Raw genomic sequence first — 21490 nt, 5'->3', positions numbered from 1 at the left:
TACCATCTACTGAAGTGATCTGACATTACTAGGATCTATGTTTCCTACTAGGGACCTCTCAGCTGATAAATAGGAGAGAAAAATTGGTGGAAGGAGATAGATTTATTTGATGCTGTCTCTTGAGAAAATAAAGACTCTATTCTTAAATCTTCGCCTTTGGTGTTTCATGCAGGACCTTACAGATCACAGAGACTTTACTGAGGGATAATGGATAGAAATTCCTAAACTGGGCACTGTTTCTAGACCAGCACTTTCCTCTTTTAAAATGCTGTTCCATGGCCTTGATCTGTTGGGGCCAGAACCTGTGTCTTCTTTCCAGCTATCTTACTTTTCTGTAAGTCGATTCATATGGGCTTAGGACAGGATATGGTTTTAGTCTTCTCTTTAGTACTTAAAATATTCTAGGCAGGGAAGGGTTATGAAAGATGAGGGTGAGTTTGGGGAGGGACAGCTAAGGGGTTGTTTCTGTTGTAAAATGGCATATAGAGGACTTGGCAGGTTTGAGCCAAGGTACCCCACCGCATGTTTCCACCCATCACAACACCAACAGTTATTTCCTTGGAACCTTGGGCTTGAAGAATTGGCAGAGAGAAAGATAACAGATTTCATATTTTTATAAGGACACTAATCCCATTCATTAGTGCTCAACCTTTACGACCAAATTAATTCTGAGGGCCCCATTCTAAATGTGTTGTGTTGTGTTGCGGATTAGAATTCATTTCACAAATTAGAGAGAAACACAAATTCTAATCCAGAACAACGTACTACTTCCTTGTATGTGTACACTTGCATATTTGTACGATTGCCCCGGAAGCCAGAATTCAGACACTGGTGTCCATTCTCAAGCTTATCTTTCTTGTTTGTTAAGAAAGAGTCTCACTGAAACCTACAGCTAGGATGGCTTACCAGCTAGCACAAGTGACCCTCCCATATGTGCCCTCCCAAGCACTGAGCCTGTAAATATGCATCAACATGCAGTGCTTTCTACTTGGGTGTCATTAATAAAACTCAGGTCCTCAAGCTTTCAGGGCAAACACTTTCTCAACTGAGCCATCATCTCAAAGCTATCTGTCCTTCTAAACTGGTTCATGGATACACTGATATTTTAATCTTCTTGTTTTCTCTCTTCTGATATTCAGATACACAAGTGTGAGTGAGAAGTCCCCAGAAAATGGGAAAATGTAACCCTGTTGTGCTTGTCCAGTTCCCATTCATAAATCACTGAATGTGTAACACAATGTATGATACTCTGAGCAGTGTCAACCAGAAAGTTTATTAGTGTCTTATAAACACAGGAACACAAATGTCTGTAACTATGGTCCTTGCAGTCAACGTTAGCTTTCTTTCTTAGGAAGTTATATGATTTGCTTTTTTCCAGTATAGATATTTGATTTAAAAGTATACAAAAGGTATTATATTAGGTCATTTTTATGACAGTAGATAATACATGCTGAGTACATTCCCATCCCTTGATAAACTCTCATTTCTCATCTGTTCTCTTCCCATCACCCATTTTGTTCTCCTAGACAGTTTGGTGTCTACTCCTTGTCATACATACATACACACATACATACATACATACATACATACATACATGATTTTATAGTTCCATATAAAGTCAAATACCCACAAGTAAGAGAAATGTGTGAATTCATCTTACCGAATTTTGGGGCTTTATTCTTTATGCAAATGTGTTATATCAAGGATTATAAGCTATTTTTCTGTGTTTCTCTGTTTTTTTCTAATTTATCTAACAACATTATTAAAAACAAGAGTAATCAGGACAAGAACCTCTTAGAAAAAAATGTATTTTTCTTCAAAATCCTTCTTAAGGTCTCAGTGCTTAGAGAGGAAAGTTCATGAGTGGCTGACTAAGGTAAAGCAGAGACTCTGTGGAGAACATATTGTATTTCAAAAACGATTAGAAAATGTGTGCTGAATTATTGTCATGCTAATTATCCAGTGCTGGATTTATCTTGGTATTAAAAAGTAATAATAAAAGTCTTGAACAGGTAGAATAATTATACTTAACTGTTATAATTAATGAATTAATTTTAGAAAATGATTCATACCAAGAACAAATTATAATGATTGAAATTTAAAACCTGTGTGCTAGCACTTTCTGCACCTTTTTAACAAATTGTGTTGAATTTATAATTTAAAATATTTTTCTGGCTTACTTTATTTTGTATCTGACTACTATTTAAGTTAACCATTTTAATATGCAATTGATAACTATATCTGCCTATTCTATTAATGTGTAGCAATGACTCTTTTACAGTTAGAATAATTGACAAAGATAACTGTCAGGTGTCCTCTTGTGTACAGTGCAGACTTATAAACTGCACTCCATGCAACACCTATGAGCTACTGTCCATAGACCAATTCAGTACTTATCACGAAGGATATAGAAACCTTATGAAAAGTACTTTGTCTTTCAGTTCAACACTAATTTGCATGATTTTATGCCCCCCCCCAACCATCAATGCTTACAATAGGACCCACACCAGCAAAGGAGATATTGCCATGGGGTGTGACTGATTCAAAGACTTAAATAAGAATATTTAACAACCAATTATATAATTTTCTTTAAAAAATCACTTGTTGAAATTTCTTTAAAATGAACTAAGTTCTGTGACAGTTTTTGCTGAACTGCTGGGGGAGGTCACAAGATGTAATAAATGCTGCTCTCAGTGAAGAGAGAAGGCATGCTTTCTGCTTCTGTCAGGAGACACTCAAGTTTCTTTGTGCCTCTTCAATACCTATCAGAACTGCAACCTACAAGGAAATTGTATTATATTGAAATAAATCAGATAATTTCAAAATAGTTATGCTACAAATCATAAAATATTTTATAACTTTAAATATTACCCTGTTATTTTAATAAGACATTTCCACATTTAACATGGCATAAAGCATGTACTGACTTAGAGACTCTAATCACATAGCCAAAGAAGGTTCTGGGTTGTCAACAGTGCCCACCTAACTCCTAATTCTTTCTGATTTTCCTTCTTTTACTCTTCCTGGTGTTCTTTCATTGTATTTTTTTAAATATTCCAATTCTAATACCACACAATTCTCTGTCATTTGTTTTTAAGGTCTGGCATGGTGTGTGTGTGTGTGTGTGTGTGTGTGTGTGTGTGTGTGTGTACATGTATGTACATAAGAAGGGAAGAGGAGTTGAATATCTTCCTCAATTGCTATTTTAATTTTAAATTATTTTATTATATTTTATTTCATGTGTGTTGATGTTTTGTCTGCATGTATTCTGCATAGCATGTAGACTTGGTGTCCAGAGAGGCCAATAGAAAGCAGTGGATTTACACTAACTCGAGCTGCAGATGCTGTGACCCATGGTATAGGTGCTGGGAATCAAACCCAGATCTTCTGGAAGAGTAGCCAGTGCTCTAAACCACAGAGTCATCTCTCCAGCTGTTTGACCTTAGTTTTTGAGACCGTTTCTCAATGAACCCAAAGCTTATAGATTCAGATGGACTCCCTGGCTACAAAGATCTAGGGGTGTTGCCTGACTTTTTCATAGTGAGCAGGGATTGAACTCACATCATAATACTTGCACAGTGAACACTTTTATGACTGAGCCATCTCCCGGGGCCCTTAATGTGCTTTTCTTTTTAATAATCAAAGAATTGTGCTGAGATGAAAACAGAAATGGGTAAACCATTAAGTTAGTCTTCTCTTCAAAGTAGCAAGCATCTCTTTCCTTTTGACTTTAGGAAAAGCAGGTTTACTCTCTTAAAAGTATTTTATGTAGACATAAAATTAGGGGAAGCCTTGCAATGAAGTGTACCAAATGGAAAAGACAAACAACTATATAAATAATTTATCTTTTAAACTCAGTTCCTCATATTTTGTTTCATATTCACATACAAAAATGAACATGTCCAAAATATTAGGCATATTAAGGATGGCAGGAGAAGTAAAATTACTCTTGACACGTTTCTTCTACTGCTCATGTAATTAACTATGTACTTGCTAACAGCCATGGTTGAAGTCTACCTTCCTCAAAATCTGACTCCCACCTCTACAGTATCAATCAGTGAGCTAGTGTGCTTGCCCTAATTTATTTATTTAGAAAATACGTTCAATGTGGATGAAGCCAAGACAGAGAAGTGTTTAATTTTTTGAAACCTAAGTTCCTTCTGGGCACACATCTTAACATTCTGTGATTTGATTTGATATTCTGGGACTGCACACTCACACTTTGCAGATTTGATTGCTGAGTTAAACTCGCACCATAATTATCCATGGTCAATTTTACAGTCTTTGCATTTTATTTGGGAACATAAAAGCTTTGCTGTCACCCTGTATGATGGCTCAGAGGCCAAAGGCACTTGTCACCAAACCTGAGAACCTGTGATTGAGCCCTGTGACCTACATTACGGAAGGGGTGAACTGACTCGTGCAATCTATTCTCTGACTGTCTCAGGTACAAAAAAACAGGTACTGAACCACCTCATACACAAGTAAATAAGTAAAAGTAAATAAATAAATAAATAAATAAATAAATAAATAGTGTAGAGAGCTGCATGCAGCCATGCCTCAAAGATGGCGCTGGCTTCTGCCTTCCACCCTCCCGACGGTGAGCACTCTGTGATAAACAATTCCTTATTTGGCTAAGGCTAAGGATTTGGCTTGTTTCCGCATACCTGGACCTATCCACAGTACCCATGTGGCAGATTGGGGTTGGCTGCCCAGAAGCTATTTAGGTTGTGGGTTGGCTTTCCCTGGGGTCAGAAGTCAGAAGATTGTTTCAAGGTTCCTGAATAAACTGCTTGGAGAAGAGCCTGGTGTTGCGTCTTCCTTGCTGGTCGAGGTGGACTCGACAAGTGGTGGCCCATACGGGGAGCCTTTACCTCCCCTGTTTCTTGAAAGCTCAGAACTCTTCGCGGTCAGGGCAGTGCACTGGTAAGTCCCCAGGTAAGGTGGGGATCCACGACAAAAGCAGGGATATTGCTCTTCTCTGTAGACAAAGAGAGAGTCCGTGGTGCGGCGAACCGAAAGTAAACAGGTCGCGGATGAGCGAACCAAAAGGTAGATAAATTTTAGTACTAATTATGGGTGCCTCTTCTTCACACCCAATTTTTTGGCTCTTAATGAGCTGCTCAGATCAAAGAACTTAAAAGTCAAGAAAAGTACCTTAGAGAGATTCCTAGAGGAGTGTGACGTTGTATCTCCTTGATTTACAGTTTTGGGCAGCCTCACCATCCCGTACTGGGAGAAACTTACAGCCATGCCCCTGATTAAGCAACTTATTTATGAGCAATGTACAAAAGAATGTAGGGCTGCCATAACCCCGTATAAGAACAGGGGGCTAGAGGTATGGATGAAGGTTTGCCAAGAACTAGGGCGGGGGGGGGGGGGGGCTGACTAATGCTGGTCTAGCAGCAGCTGTGGTTCAGCTAACTCAAAATAAAAGAGGAAGTTGAGGTGCTTGCTTTTTATGTTGTTGATGCTCTTAAGGTATTAGAAGCAGCTGGACCTATTAAAAGTTCTAGCCCTGTTTGCTCTTTATTTCAACAATTACAGCAGTTGATTTGGCAAAGAACACTTCCCTTTTATCTTATAATTTCACATATGCAGCAAATTTATCTAAAGAATTGTCTAGCTATCTTTTAGGCAATTGGTCTGGAGAATTTGACAATATGATGGAACAATTGAGGATGGCCATTGTCACCGTGAATTCTACCCGAGTGGACGCTGGACTGGCAGAGGGACTGTCCTCATGGATCTTGACGGCCATGAAACATCTTAAGGAATGAGCGGACATAGGGGCTTTAGCTGGCCTTCTGGTGCTGGTTTCTCTGGTTTGCCTATGGTGTATCTGCTGTCTTAGGATTTCTCAGCATCACAATGCAGCCATGATCATTCATGCCTTTACAGCTGTTGAGGCGGGGCAGTCCCCTCAAGCATGGTTGGCCACCATAAAGCATTAAGTTCCCTAGCACGGGATGCAAGGCTTAAGCACTGCACTTGGGGCCCATTGCATATCGGACCCCAAGGAGAGCAGGCCTGATTACATGTGGGTTGATACCTCATGTCCCACCTCTGTGAAAAGGGTATCGGTAGGGCACTACTCGGGTGGCTGATGCCTGAGTGAGAGTCAGTACAATGTCCCTGATTCGTTTTTACAGAGATCAGGCCTCTACTCTTGCCTGTTGCAATAAATAAAAAAGGGGGAACTGTAGAGAGCTGTGTGCAGCCGTGCCTCAAAGGTGGTGCTGGCTTCTACCTTCCACCCTCCTTCAGCAAATCCTACCGGCAGAAAGGTGTGTTACACTCAAAATGTGTTTGCCTTATATCATTAAATTTGGTTACAACTGCACACTCTGAGCTTAACAGTTCTCTTTATTTCATAATTACTTACATATATTTTAGCAGAAGCTCAAATTATGCGTAGTGCATTGTATTTAGAAATCTCTAGAAGGTAAGTAATGTTTATTTCATTGGTCTTGTTGCTGAATTGGTGATTGAATTCAAACCTTATGTATGATTAGTGAGTCACTTTACAAAGATTTTTGGAAAATTATAAATTATATTAAAGGCAGTAATTTGGTGAACACAAAACATAAAAAGTGACAGAATTGCTGGGTTCATCTAAAATGTTCTTATTGTTACAGTTTGGGTCATACAAGGTCAGTTCCTATACACTGGTTGTTGATTCTATGGTGTAACTTTTCCCATTTTATGTCTTATCTCCTACTGGAAAGCTTACATTTGCTCTTAAGGAACAGCCATGACATTTTAGGAGAGAGAGGGAAGTACACAACATCTTGAGACCTAGGTTTGGACTTGCTATGCCATATTCTTAGCATTCTCCTGAGAAGAACAGCCCAGACTCAAGCATAGAGCAGCAGTCTCCATTCTTAATGCAAGAACTACAAGTAACAAGACTGAAAGAGTTGGAAGAGGAATAGTAGAAAACTGTGAAGTTTAGTACAGGTAATTTTAAATCCCAATATAGAGAGGAACTGAAACTCAAGCAAAATCATAAATATAAATGATAGCTTTATTTCTGAGTTTAACTTTTGACACTGACTCATAAGGAAGGTTCAGCTTAACCCTTTCCTAGGACTAATGACCAACTTAACTTTTAAGGTCCCGCCTTAAGTACCACCCCAAAGTAACTTTTTTTTCTGCAAAAAATGCAAAGTTGGGCCTTGTTTTCTATTTGCTGGCTCTTGGCTGTGTTTTCTCTAGTGGTGTGTGAGAGAGAAGTTGAGGATGCTTTGTTACCACTGGTTAAGTTTGAAACTTAACCCAGCATCCTATCAGCGGTTGAAATTCAAAAGACAGTTCTGTGGACTACATCATTTTTCTATGACTGTTATAAAAATGGCTCATTAGTTCCTCAAATGACTCAGTAAATTACATACCTATCTACTTTTTTAATTCATACAGGAAAATTAATTTTCTGAATTAGCAGTCTAAATAAATTAGAGCTGCTTACAGTAGTAGGGCTGGTCTACCAATACTTTCTCTTCCCACACCATTTGGACCACTGTTCTCTAGAGAACATGGAAAATAGTCATGAAATAAAGATGTCCAAGGATGGTTTGTGCTTACTACTGAGAGAAGAGTTAATGACAGCAGAGTTCAAGTATTGGGTAGCATACAAACATCAAGTCTTCCATAAGGCTTTTGTCTTTTACATTGTTGCTAATACAAAAAGTTGACAACTTTTAACATGCTTGCCTATTTGAAAACATTTTTTTATGTTTTGCTTTTATGGTTCAAATGGCTTCTTAAAAACTACATAAATTAGTAATATTATATAACCATTAACTTAAGTTAATGAAAATATTTGTTTCAATGTGGCAGTGTATTTCTTCTTTGGACAAAGAAGCAGGGATAACTTTAATTACCTAGAAACAGAAGTCTTGAGTGTTATGTTAATGATGAATATAGAATACATTTTGAAATATATTCAATGTTGCTGTGGATATCACTCTATATAAATAAAACACTGATGGCCAGTGACCAGGCAGGAAGTATAGGCGGGACAAAGAGAGAGGAGAATTGGGGAAACAAGAAGAAGGGGGAGAGACACTGCAGCCACCGCCAGGACAAGCAGCATGTGAAGACGCCGGTAAGCCACCAGCCATGTGGCAAGGTATAGATTTATAGAAATGGGTTAATTTAAGATATAAAAACAGTTAACAAGAAGCCTGCCATGGCCATACAGTTTATAAGTGATATAAGCGTCTGAGTGATTATTTTATATGTGGATTGTGGGACTGTGGGGCTTGATGGAACCTGGAGAGAAGCCCTCCAGCAACACAATGTATGTTAAAACTTTTAAAGGCTTTTTTAGAAATATTTTCTGTCTTTTTATTGTTTACTTATTTGTTTTTGAGGCTCTGGCAACCCTGAACTCTATGTAGACTTGAGTGGCCTTGAACTCATAGATATCCACATTCCTCTGTCTTCCAGATGCTGTGATTAAAGTGTGTGCCATCATGCTTATCTCTATTTAAAAAATTGGTATTCTGAAAATCATGCTAATAATTCCAACATCTGCTTCTATTTTTTAAGGAATAATGTATTTATTACAATACCCAGAAATATAATTAAAAATTCTTAATAGTTTTAATATTATGCTTCATATGTCTAACTGAAAAATAAATTCTTTGTAATGTTTACGATAATTTAGCATGACATTTGAGACTAGTGCTTCTCTACAGAGAATATTCATCACTAAACTCTGAAAATATAGAAAAAAAGAAGAGACAATGAACACAAAATGAAACCTATTCATTTTCCTTATTTAAAAGTAATATATCCAAATACATCATGTTTCCTTACAGACCACTGAAATCAACCTTTAACTGATGGCTTTGCTTATTAGTCTCCTGGATGATGCTCATCAAAGACCAAGGGAATTATTCTCACGCTTTACTTTGACTAAAGAGGACCATACACAGAGTGCTAATTGTAGCTTTATTTTACTATTTACCAGTGCAATTCTCAACTAGTGGAATAAACTGACTCCTCAAATGATTTAGGCCCATAGATTTATTAAACCTGGCTTAAATATTCCCACTGAGAAGTAAATACTGAATTAGAAAACTGGTGCAAAAAAAAAAGTACCTAAATTGCGAAACCCATAATATTTGAAATGAAAATAATAGAAGAAAAGGAGATTCATTAATTTAAATAAGTGACTCATGGTGAGTCATCATTCCAGTTTTCTCAGCATGTGCAGGGTTCAGACATGTGGTTCACATGTTTGAGGACAGAATAACCTTCATGGCTAGATATTTATCATCTGTCTGTCTATCTATCATCTATTTTCTTGACTAGAGAAGGGGTAGAAAGGAGAGAAAGATTCAGAGATTATTAGTGACCCTATCAGGTCCCAATAGTTATTCCTAAATTCATTGTCACACAAATGGTCCTGGTCAAAATCAATGAGTCAAAAACACCAGGATAATCATGAATGTAGGAAATAAACATACAAGGAAGAAGAGTCGGCATGAGAGAAAATAAGAGAGGATAGAAGTGGGAGTGATCAGAACACTATATATAGATGTATAAAATTGTCAAAAGACAAATTTGATAATTGTAAGTCATGGCATATAATTTAATAAAATAAAATAATAAATATTTAAGTAAAAAGTAACTGATATTCTCACAGGTATTGTGTATCCTATGTAGGTCTGAGTTTTATTATATTTTATATTTTTTCTAATTCAGTGTTCCAGAAATGTTCTGGAATAGGTAGGACAAATAGACACCAACATCATGCTTGTAAAAGTCATCTGATATAGAAAAAAGACAAAGTACAAGAAAACATACATTTTGTATCAAATTTCTGGATAGTTTAAATGAGCAGAAAGTTGCTTCCATTCATGTGGGAACAATTTAGGGGAAAAGATTTCATAGACTTCAACGCTCCCAGTGGCATATTGCCATTTGAGGCTAGCATTAATACTCTATGATAAATAAGCCTGAAAGTCCATTCCTTCTTTCCAGCTATTAATTTATTGCTCAGAATTCTGTACAAGCAGTGTTTTATACCAAGATCTCTGTTCTTTCTGAATCATGTTCTTTCAGTTGATAAATAGGTTAACATTGGTTCAAATCATTTCCAAGATCATTGTGATATAATATCCAACACAAGATACATTGATTTATTTCTTCTGATTATAGCTTAAAAATATGTCATGTTATATCAAGATAGACAAAAATTATAGTTAGCTCACTGTAAAATATGATAATTGCTTCTAAATGTGTCATTTTAATGTTTATTGGTTATTTTAACATAATTAGTTACCACACTTCAATTTTGGTGGAACCAAAGTTAATGTTATTCTAAGCCATTTTAGTGCCCAGAAATAATTACATAGAAAAATCACTAAAGTAGGGTGTACTTACTGTTCCCAAAGCAAGTTTGACTGACATTAAAATTGTAATTACATTCAATTTGACAACTGCAAAGTTAAGCAAGTTTGCTGATTGTATGAGGCCATAATTTAACATTCATTCAAAATAAAAATAATAATAATAAACAGGACAAAGGAGGGAAGAATAAGGATCCTGGCATGAGAGTAAGGAGGAGAAAGCCAGAGCTCAGACAAGGGCTTGGCATGTCTAACACATTACTAAGGGATCAGTACTCCCAAAACATCATGTCTACACAGCAATCCATTACACTTGGAATTAGGCAGTTTGATTAATATTCATAGATAGTGAACTGTTGCTAGAGTTTTCCGCCTTGCCCACAGTCAGGACAAATCTTTGTCACCCGCCAGTCCCACAGCCGCTCAGACCCAACCAAGTAAACACAGAGACTTATATTGCTTACAAACTGTATGGCCGTGGCAGGCTTCTTGCTAACTGTGCTTATACCTTAAATTAGTCCATTTCCATAAATCTATATCTTGCCACGTGGCTGGTGGCTTACCGGCATCTTCTCATGCTGCTGGTCATGGCGGCGGCTGCAGTCAGTCCTTCTGCCTTCCTGTCCTTTTATTTCTCCTCTCTGTTAGTCCCGCCTATCCTTCCTGCCTAGCCACAGCCGATCAGGTTTTATTTATTGATCAATCAGAACAACTTGACATACAGACCATCCCCCAGCACAGCCAAGTGCAGACCATCTCAGACACCTGCACTCAGGCCCATGGTCCTAATCATCCTCTATGCGGACCTGCTGGGTAACGCCACAAAGAACCCAAGAAGGGCTCCCACAGGACATACAGAACATCCCACAGCAGTGAACGTATGTGAAGTCAAGCCTTGTTCCAACAAAAAAAAAAAAGAGACTATGATCAAAATATGAGATTTAGTATTCTATGTTTTGTTTCATCTTTCTGTTTCCATAAAGTGGACACAATATGAAATTTACCATCACAACCATTTTTTATGAAAACAATGCAAGAGAGTTATATTTATAATATACCATCATAATTTCCACATATTTATAGCTGTGTTCTTGTTCAACAAAAAAAAATTTGGTTTACATGGGATAGTTATTTCACTGCCTCCAACAACATCTTTCTCTACAGTTCTAAGTATCTCATAATCAGGGGACGTGAGCATGTCTTCTTGTGATTTGCTAATTCCAAATGCTTGTGTTTTGTTTTTAATTTAGTGGGAAGAGTAGTTAATTATTGAGCCATTTTATCTTCTGTTTTTACATACTCATTTTTACTTTATTACTTGAATGAGTCCATAACTTTATCTAAATATTATTGAAGTAAGTTTAAATTTGTATCAAAGATAATACTAAAATATATGCAAATTATAAATATTTTTAAAACTTGTATCATTATCTTCTTGGTATATATAGTACACTGCAGAAAAATATACACAGATATGTAATAACATTGATATTTTTAACATGTTTATTAGTATGTATTTGAAAATCATATATATCAAGAATCTCCACTTCAGTTACAATAAATAAGTTACAATAAATAAGTTTGGCAAGTGTTTCATGTACACAGACTTAGTTTGGTACTTGTACAACTTTTGAACTTTTGATACAAACAAACAAACAAAAACAACCAAAAACCTGAAGATACATGATCTGTTTGTGAGCTTTAATCTTCAATTGGGGTTGACTATTTTTGTAAAATGCAAAGTAAGTTCACTTGTAGAGTTGAAAAATTTCCAAGATTAATTTTATTTTCTATTGGTCACAATTTTGTGATTCCTTGTGTTGATTAAATTTTCAAGATCAAGTTTATGCCCAAGTTTCCATATATGTGTTTTATCCTTATGTTCAGCTCTTCAAATACTGTATTTAAATTGATTTTGCCAACAGTTACATAAACAGTAATGAGTTAGTTTATCCAAAACTGAATAAAACTGCAAATGCAGCAAACTGAATAAGATAAAAAGCTAGTAAAATTGTACAGATCAATTCTATTAGTAGTTCTCTTCATTTTAATTTCTGGATTGTGAACTGCATGTCATTGAGACTCATCAAGGACAACTGTGAACAACCATTCTGTCATGGACCTCAAGAATCAAGGGAATGTGGTCCAGCTTCTGACTCCTTAATGCTCTGCATAACATCATTCTTTATATTATAATTACTATGGAGAATGGGAACTTACCACAAGAATAAGCTTCGCTCAAAACCTAGCCACTAAACCAATGTTAAAATGGTATAAATGTAAACTTCCTCATCTAATTTTTATCACTGTTTGGGGGATTTTAATTGTAAAATTTCTCCTTTCCTTCCCCCCTTTCAAACCCTACCACATAAGAATAGTTTAAGAATGTTCCCAAAAGCAAAAATGATTTTAACTTGTGAAATTAAGGAACTTTACAAATTTATAAAGTTATAGACATATATAGTATTGGAGTTTAGGTACACATGTAGAGTGACTACCAGATATAACCTTTCCACACAACTTCTTATAAACTAGAGTTTCTAAGATCAGGAACCTGGATGTCCCCAATGTATGATAGCATAATGTATAAACCTATATAGCAAAAACAATTGAATATGGTGTTATACCTGATTTAAATAGATTATTATTTGATTGTCGAATGTAACCTCAAAATGAAATGGGATTTACGACTACTGTGCACTGCTTATGAGTTTTGTCACCCAATCTTTTCTTTGGCCTAAAGCAATCTATGCATATTCTATCATTATCTCTGAAAAATAAAGTAATAATCTCTCTGATTATAGTTTTAGTTCTAAAAAGAAATCACAAAATAATTCAGAAAGTCTGTTTTCTTCAGCACTATCCAAAAATAACTCATGAAACATTTGATATATTAAAATCAGTGTATTAATAATTATGGTATGTGAGCTTTAAAATTGTGTTGACTTATTTATTAAAAACACTTGAATAATACCTAACCCAATGCTTGGCCAAAAGTATATAGTCAACAAATGTGCAGAGTGGTAGAAAAAAATAAAGTACTTTTTTATTCCAAAGGCAAATCCCAAAATTATTTGATTAATTAAAGTTTGTAAACCCATTTAATTAATGACTTGTAAAGATAAAAAAACTATGACCCTGGTAGGAAAATATCTCTAAGTAACAGTACAACATTGGCATCAATTATTATAAAATACTAAGCAGGAAAAAATGCCATTGTAAATTTAAAATATAGATTATGTTCTAAAATTTACACTGAACTCAAACTGCAAACTCAAAGTGTTTTTTTCTATTAATTTAGTGTACTGATACTGCATACAATCTTTGCCTTTATCTTTTTGGAGATCCTAAATTATTTATTATTTTTTTTAATAAATGTTGTGATGGTTTAAATAAGAATGGCTCAGATATTCAAAGGCTTGGTCATCACTGAGTGGCACTACTTGAGAAGGATTATGATGTCTGTAGTCCTGTTGGAAGAGATGGGCTTCGATGTTTCATAGGATCAAGCTAGGCCCAGTGGATCTCTCTCTCTCTCTCTCTCTCTCTCTCTCTCTCTCTCTCTCTCTCTCTCTCTCTCTCTCTCTCTCTCTCTCTCTTTCTCCTTGCTGCCTGTGGATCCCCATGTAGAACTTTCAGGTACTTCTCCAGCACTGTGTCTTTGTGCCTGTGATCATTCTCCCTGCCACAATGACAGTGGACTAAATCTCTGAAACTGTAATCAAGCTCCAATTAAATAGTTTCCTTTGTAAGTGTTGCCACAATCATGTGTTTCTTCACAGCACTAGAACCCTAGCTAAGGCAGAAGTCATACTTAGTGAAAAGATTTCTCGCCCCATGACAGCCTGTGTTTTCCATAGTAATTCATGGGTCTTCTTATAATTAAATTAGAATTCCTTTTGTGATACTCTTCTCTGTAGCCTGTGCAGAACTGGAACATTATGGTATTAACCCTCCCTGCCATCTGTGATTGGTTCATATCAATGTCAACAGATTCTATCTTGGTTTAAAGGATGCTCATGGAGCAGGGTAGAGATATAAGGAAAAAGGTTTTGGTAATTTTAGATCCACCAAAAGGGTATATGTCATATGCTAATGCGTAGTCAATTCTAACATACATAAGGTGAGACTTTCTCTGAAATGTCTACACCCAGCTCCCAGAAGTGCAATTTTTTTCACTAAGTAACTTTCTATTTCTAATAAACTCCATCTCTGTATCATATTGGCTTGTCCTGAAATTCTTTTCAATGTGGGAACCAATGACCTGGTTGTATCTAAGTCAAGGTGCTTAAAGGATTAAGGAAACCCCCGAACTTGCTTCAGGTGACAGCATGGAGGGAAGGCATTATTCCTTACACTGTCAACACTATTGCTAGAATACAGTTATTATATTGAAAGGAAGCCTTGTCTCAACCCACTCACATGGAGAGACATTTCAGCTGAGAATGGATGGAGCCTACAGAAAGGCTCAAAACCACACCACTCTCCAGTAAACAGAGACTGCTGGTCACCTGTTTGCCCACTGTCATCTCCGGTGAAATCCATTTGTGGCTTTTGGAAAACAAGGCTTTGCTTGTGCTAATCATGAACTAGAGAAAACTTTAGGCTTGTTACTTCCATAGGACAGATCTATGGATTCTCTTCAAAATAACTTCCATAAAACAGATCTCTGGATTCTCTTGAAAACAACATTTAATTTAAAAACTGCCTCTGCTGCAAAGTAATTGCCACTGCCAAGTACTGATGACTTGATTGCTCTGGGTGACCTCCCTGTTAATGTCCCTTCTCCCACCTTCACTAATGTATTCTAAAATTTAAAAACTTTCCAGCTTTTATCTTCAAGAAATTAAATATAGTATCTTTATTGAAATAATCTTGGTCAATATTACAATGATTTTGAGTAAGAACTTCATTCACTGATATTTTTGTTGTTGTTGTTGTTGTTTGTTTTGTTTTTCTCGAGAGTGTTTCTCTGTGTAGCTTTGGCACTTTTCCTGGAACTCATTTTATAGCCCAGGCTGGCCTCAAACTCACAGAGATCTGCCTGGCTCTGCCTCCTAAGTGCTGGGATTAAAGGCATGCAACATCACCACCTGGCTATTCACTGATATTTTTAACAAGTGGCCAAACAATTTCTTTTTCTTTTTTCTTTTACAATCTTTCACTGAATTATTAACTAATACATTACAAACACATATTTGGTTTATTGAATTCCATTGTATTAGTAATTGTGTATATTATTACATATAAACAGTTTTTAGAATAAAGTTTATCTGAAAAAGTTATGAGAGAGATATATCATTTACTTTTTAAGTATAAAATAATTTGAAGAGAAAATAATAATTTAAAATTTTCTTTTAAATAAAATGTATACATATTTTGTTAATCTTTTTGAAATCAAGAAAATAAATTTAAAACAGTGTCATAATGTAAATTGATCTTCTTTTCCAGTGTAGCTATTTTCCAAGAACTTTTATTTATGAATCCTAGCACTGCCTTTTCCAGGTATAGGGAAGCTGCTCACCTTTTCCTGGCAAGCACTAAGGCTAAAGACTGCTATTATTAAGGATCATTCATGACTGACAGGTTTAGGGGTGACTTCTGTTCCAGCCATGGTTATTCATCTCAACTAGAATACAGAACGATCCCAGTTCTGAGTTACACTGCTTATAATCTCAATTTCTTGATTGTAGTTCACACTTTTTCCAGTCTTCCAATTCTCAATAGAAAAAGCCACAATGGCAATTAAATTATTGATCCCTTTCTGTTTTGTATTGTTCTAGTTTCAAGGAAAGGGATTCCATTCATCTAGGATTTGCTAAGTTCCTCTGCATGCATCTTGATTCTCAACTTTTCTCTCCTTCTTAGAGGAATCTAACACTTGTAACATAAAGGGAGGTGACAGCGCACTCCAGAATTGTCATGAACACTGTCAATAAGCACAGTGAATTTTCATTACCTTCATGTTCCTTCAATTCTCAGCAGCATTTGTGTGTAATTGCACACAAAAATGTTAGGCAATGGAAGCAAAAATTAACAAGCAGAACTACCTCAAACAAAATTAATCTTTTGTAGAGCAAAGGAAATTACATGTGAAGGAAATGTCCATGGCCCAGGAGAACATATTTCACGGTATATTTGGCAAAAAGCTGCTAAGGCCTGAGATAGACCAGAAACTGATGCAACTCAATAGCAGAAAATAAACAAGAGCAAACCAACCAAGCAAAGGAACAAAACAGAAATAACCCAAGGACAGAGAGAACTGAATAGACACTGTCACAAAGACAAGTGGGACTTTAGGGAGAGGGAGGGAGTGAAAGAGAGGGCGGTGCACATCCACGAATACTCATCTAAGTGAAAAGTGGATCACTGGTTAGAGCACTTACTTGGTGTACTTGAGACGCTGGTTTTATCTTGCTACTACAAAACAGACAAAACAAAAATAAAATAATTGGCCACAATACATAAAAAATATCTTTCACTAATGTCATAATTTTTCAACGCAAAATTAAAAATGCATCATCTCATACTTGTTAAGATAGTGTAAGTCTGAATGATTTGGATGTAATCTGAGTGTTCTAAGAATAGCCATATTAAAATATATACAATAAAATCAGAAGCAATTAGGAGTTAAAGACATTTTAGGGGCAAAGAAATAAAAGACAAAAGAAGGGGAGCAAAGGGAAAGGAAAGGAAGAGCCATAAAAGCTGTCTGGAATGTCGACATTTCAGGCACCCAAATGTTCAACCAGCTCCCTCTCTCGCTCTTCCTTCCCTTTATTTATGTTCTATATATTCCATCCCTCTAAGTCCTTAGTTACTTCTTATACATCATACAACCATTTTCTTCTGTGAGGGATTCATTTTAATATTTTGGAGATAATAATCAATTATCTACATAACAAATACATTTGACACAGGTAAGTGAAAAAGGACAAAGGGAAACTTTAATACTAGTAAAGAGATTAGGAAACAGACTAAAAAGGAAGAAGATTTAAAAAGATATACATGATGCATGAAATAAAATGCTCCAATACAAGACCCCTGACAGACAAAATTAACTAGTGTAATTACATTGTGTATTATGTGTGGTAAAGCAACAAATGAAAGTGATATAAAAATATTGACATAAATTCCTTGAATTTGTATGCATGGCAGCTGATCCTAGATGTTAATACTGTGGTTTAAAATATGAACATGGCTAAGAGATATGATATGAACTATATACAGGAGGAAATACAATAAAAATCTGCTTATGAAAATTAAAATAGTACATATGATATTAAATAGCAAATTCTACACCAAAATGTTGAGCACAGTAACTTACTTACCCTAATGACAGTGTTAATTAATGAGAAAATTCATGGTTGTCATCTTATAGGTGGAGAATCTGTAAAGAGACTCTAAGTCTACCATATTCTAGAAGGAAATAGGAACAAGGTTGTGCTAGGACTTCAAATATACTAACATGAACTTTGCCTACTGCATCTTCTCCGTTGGAACTTAAATTGTTTGTTCAGTGAGAGAAGTATCATTGTTATAGATCTGCTTCTGGTCTTCCTTGGCTCAAATGAAACATGGAATGAAAATAGATATCTCAGAGAACATCAACTCATTTTAAAGGTGTTCACATCTTAGCACACAGACATATATGACATGTGGAGCATATTTTTATGTTTGTGAAGTGATCTCATCATATATTCCAGGCTACATCAAACTCACTATATATTTCCCTGAACTCCAAATACTAGTATCAAACTTATTCATCCACATGTCCAGAAAGTGTAGAATATTTTATACGAACTTAGCAAATAATGTATTTCATTTTCTTGCATGTGGAAATTGAAGAGTTCATAAAACATACTCAAGCTAAAGTCTAATATTTAATATGTTTTCCAAAGTTATATCACATTGTTTCCAAGTTTGGTGTCCATCAAAGAAAGATACAATTTCTATTTTAAAAAACTGAGATGCTTAACTAACTACAGAACCCAAGTTATGTAAACCTGATTGATTTGAATACCAGGGTTTCTCATTTGTAATTCTCCATCCAATATTGTTTTGATATAAAACATTAAATCAAAGGATATCATATATAAATTTATAAGAAGACAGAGAAAAGCATCTGCTCTATGATAAATAGATTAGGTAATCACTAATACTATGAAAGTTAAGAAATCATAAAGGCTTCTCTACAGGTGCTAATTCTCCTACTTGAATGAAATTAATAAGACTCTATAAAACAGCAGGAGATCCTCAGATTACAGGAGTAATCAGCAAGAAAATTTATTGTGGTTTCATGAAGCATAAAATGTTTGCGTAATATATGCAAAAGTGGTACTTTATTCTCTGCAGTGAACAATACTCAATCCTTAGGACAGAAAAATATTTAATAGTTTGACACCTCTTGAGGCATAGTTTTGAAAAGTTGTTCAAGTGTGATTAATTTGCCTGAACACAATACAACAATTGAGCAATGCTGAGTCACTCTTAACTACTGAAGGGCCTTCCTTGTTATGGTAATGACATTAGTGTGAGACACAGAACAAGGGTGTTTACACATTGATAGAGAGGACAAAATCGAGAGAAACACAGAACACAGGTTTCAGAAAACAGACACTGAATAAATAATGGTAAAAAATGAATGATGAGACAGAAAGACATGATCTGGAGTCTAGGAAGGAGCTATCCATAAAGCTGGTGCTATTTAGAATTGATTACTTTCAACAGCAAATAAAGCATATAGAAGCTAGATAGCAGACTATAAATTGAAGAATATATTTGCTATATTTAACTGGATTTCATCTACTTCTGTTGTATGTATTGTTCCATATTCCCAGGAAAATAAAATATAGATCTTGAAATTAGGGTCATTTTCTCTATATATGCCTAATCCAGTATTTTATTTTTCTCTATACATGTGTGCTTTGACTTTTGAAGATTTAGTCCTTAGGAAAGAGACATTGAAAAGGAGTTCATTCAGGTGTAAGCACACACTATTTTAAGAGGGAAAATATTATCTTAATAATTTCTTTGAATGTCCATGGTTTTCAGAAAACCATTAAAAATACAATAGCATATCACAGTGACTTGAAACTACAAGCATATATGTTAACCTCAGCATTCAGGAGGCAAAAGAAGGAGAAATAGGATTCAAGACCATCTTCTGTTACCATACTATCTTCATGGTTAGCTTAGAGTATATCAGACCAAAATTCAGAACAACAGCAACTAAAAAGAACATAAAACAAAGAGAAGAGTTAGAAGAAATGAAAGAACACACCATAATGCATCACATATCAACCACTTTTCAAAATCTATTCAAGGAGATAGATATTGTCATTTCCCCTTGTCAATAGAGATAAGGGATCTGATAACAAGTGCTTGTTTTGTAGTATTATTGGTTTAAGGTAGTTTTTTTGGCACGGTTTATTTTGGTTCAAAATTTGGACACACATGCTACAGGTTTTTCCTTTTTATATACTGTACTGCTACCTCCCGCGCCACCACCAGACATCAGGTTGGAGAGCTGGTCCTGCAATTTTAAGTCTGAGAGACCCATTCCTGACCCCACCAGCTGCAACAATTGGGAGAGCAAGCCTTGCACCTTGCTAGGGCATCACAATGTGCTAACCCTAACCCTGTTAGTGCAGGTGTGGGTGAGCCACCCTCAAAGATGTGGTCATGGGAAATCTGTCCTTATTACCCATCTGTCTTATGGCAACATGAGCAGGGGAGAGCTGACCCCCACTACAATGTGGTCATAAGATCAGGAGAACTGTTCTTGATCCCCACCAGCTGCAACACCCAGGAAAGCAGGCCCTGCTCCTTACTATAGTAGTACAATAGAGCCAATCCTGTTAGCTCAGTGTGGATGAACCAGCCCCAAAGTTTTGAGCATGGGAGAGCACTCCTAATTTCTCATCTGTATTGTGGAAGCATGGCCTGTGACAGGTGGGAGAGCTGGCCCTGTGATCATAAAAGTGAGAGAACTGTCCCTGACCCCTACAAGCTGCAACAATTGGGAGAGCAGGCCCTGCACCATACCAACCCAATAGAGCCAACCCTCTTAACAGAGGTGTGGGCAAGCCAGCCCTGAAGTTGTGAGCATGGGATAGTTGTCCCCATTTCCCGTTTGTCTTGTGGCAGCATGGTGGGAGAAGGATGCCCTCTCGCCTACCTGAGGCAGATGAGAGAACTGGTTCTGTGATCATAAGAGCGAGAGAGCTATCTCTGAGCCCCACCAGCTTCAACACTCAGAAGAGCAGGCCCTACACTTCACTAGGGAAGTACAACAGAGCAAACACTGTAAGTGTAAGCCAGCCCTGATATGTAAGCATGGGAGAGCAGTCCCCATTACCCATCTGTCTTATGGTGGTATGGGATGAAGAGAGTTGCCTTCCTCCCCCATGCCCATCAATATCTTGGGCAGGTGGTAGAGTTTGCCCTGTGGTCATAAGAGTGGGAAAGCCAACCCTGTTAGTCCAGGTGTGGGTGAGCCAGCCCTGAAGTTGTAAGCAAGAAAGAGCTTTCCCCATTTCACATCTGGTGGACCAACCCTACAGATGCTCAGGCCTAGGCCCAAGGTTATGACTTGGCCTGTCTCATCATCCACCCCATCTTTGATCTCCTGGAGCACATGAAGGGACCTGACCTGCAGACCCAAAGCTATAAGATCTTCACAATACAGAACAACAACAGGATACCCAGGAGGAGCCCTAGCAAGGATCCATCATTGAAAGGGTAGGAGAAATCATAGGCCTTGAAACAGATCAATGATTCTTTTCAATCAACACTTGCAAATAAAGATATATGGACAAAGAAATGTATGATGTGACTCACTGTATCACACTGCAGCTTCCATGATGAGATTTTTAAGTTTTTCCTTTATTTTTTGTTCCTTTTTTCTCTTAAATATTTTGGAGGAGGGGTGTTCAGGTGGAGAGCAGATGAGAAGGGATGGGAGAATGAATGGGATCAAGGTACATGATGTAAAATACACATTAAAGAAATTAAAAAAATAGATAAATAAATAAATCATACCTTGTCAGAGATCATTATAAACCAGTCAACCAATTGAAAAAAACAAACAAATCACACACACACACACACACACACACACACACACA

General features: G+C 36.4%; 1 long non-coding RNA gene across 1 annotated transcript in view; it reads right to left on the bottom strand.

Moving 5' to 3' along the window:
- Positions 1-21490, bottom strand: part of LOC143273842 (uncharacterized) — a 166012-nt gene that overhangs the window by 140084 nt on the left and 4438 nt on the right. Inside the window, exon 2 of the long non-coding RNA XR_013052046.1 lies at positions 19478-19592. This is a non-coding gene — a long non-coding RNA (uncharacterized LOC143273842). The remainder of the gene's footprint in view (positions 1-19477; positions 19593-21490) is intronic.

The sequence above is a fragment of the Peromyscus maniculatus genome, chromosome 6 (genome assembly GCF_049852395.1).
Source record: "Peromyscus maniculatus bairdii isolate BWxNUB_F1_BW_parent chromosome 6, HU_Pman_BW_mat_3.1, whole genome shotgun sequence".
NCBI lineage: Eukaryota > Metazoa > Chordata > Mammalia > Rodentia > Cricetidae > Peromyscus > Peromyscus maniculatus.
The sequence above is the reverse complement of the archived record's forward strand: the minus strand, read 5'-3'. Positions and strand labels throughout refer to the sequence as shown.